The following is a 1,095-nucleotide window of genomic DNA, read 5'->3' on the forward strand; positions in this document are numbered from 1 at the left end:
CCAGCAGCTTATCACCATGCAGCAAATGCCTGGCACTGTGACAGTTACAAAAAACCTGTAAACACGCTCTGGAGGAAAGTGCCCCAAGTCACCTTGCCAGGTTAAAGAGAAACTGTCAAATAAGTAAAAATAAATTGGATCTGAACCCATGTTAGGCACCTTCAGAGACTTCCCAGAGGCAGAGGCTCAGGGAGGATCTTATCGATAAGTACCTGATGGGAGGGTGTAGATGAGACAGAGCCAAAGTCTCCTCGGTGGTGCCCAGTGACAGGAGAAGAGGCAATGGGCACAAACTGAAACATAGGGAAGTCCAATTAAACATAAGAAAACCCTTTTATATTGCAAGGATGATCAAACACTGGCACAGGTTAACCAGAGAGGTGGTGGGGTCTCCATTCTCGGAGATATTCAAAAGCCATGCAGACATGGTCCTGGGCAACCTGCTGCAGGTGGCCCTGCTTGAGCAGGGGGGCTGGACCAGATGACCTCCAGAGGTGCCTGGGCTATTCTGCGATTCTGAGTTTCTGTGCAAATGTGCTGTTTTCCTGAGAAACAGCTCTGACAGGCACTCCCAGAGGGAAGTAAAATACGAGGGATCTGCTCACCCAGAAGCAGCTAGTACAGCATCTGCTCCAATCCTCTCAGGGACTGAGTGTGATTAATACTGACTGGAGTCAATGAAATACTCATCTGGAGTAAGTATTTCAGCCCAGCTAGAGCTGGGTTCCGCCTTCTTCCTCTTCTCAACCCAGGAGAAATGGCATGGCTCTGTTCACAGGTCCAGCGTTAAAGGAACTTTGCAGGATGTACAAAGCTAGAGTTTCTGCCATGCACAAGTGAGAATTATAGACAAGACCAAGAAATTTCCCTTTAAAGGGAAATTAAAGGGAAAGCTTTAGCTTTCAAGCAACAAGTCCCTGAGACCAGGGTTTGGATGTGTCGTGGTTTAACCTCCGTCGGCAACTGAGCACCACACAGCCGCTTGCTCACTCCCCCCAGGTGGGATGGGGGAGAGAATCAGAGGAGTAAAAGTGAGAAAACTCGTGGGTTGAGATAAAAACAGTTTAATAATTGAAATAAAATAATAGTAACAAT

The sequence above is a fragment of the Pygoscelis adeliae genome, unplaced genomic scaffold (assembly GCF_000699105.1).
Source record: "Pygoscelis adeliae isolate BGI_AS28 unplaced genomic scaffold, ASM69910v1 Scaffold14, whole genome shotgun sequence".
NCBI lineage: Eukaryota > Metazoa > Chordata > Aves > Sphenisciformes > Spheniscidae > Pygoscelis > Pygoscelis adeliae.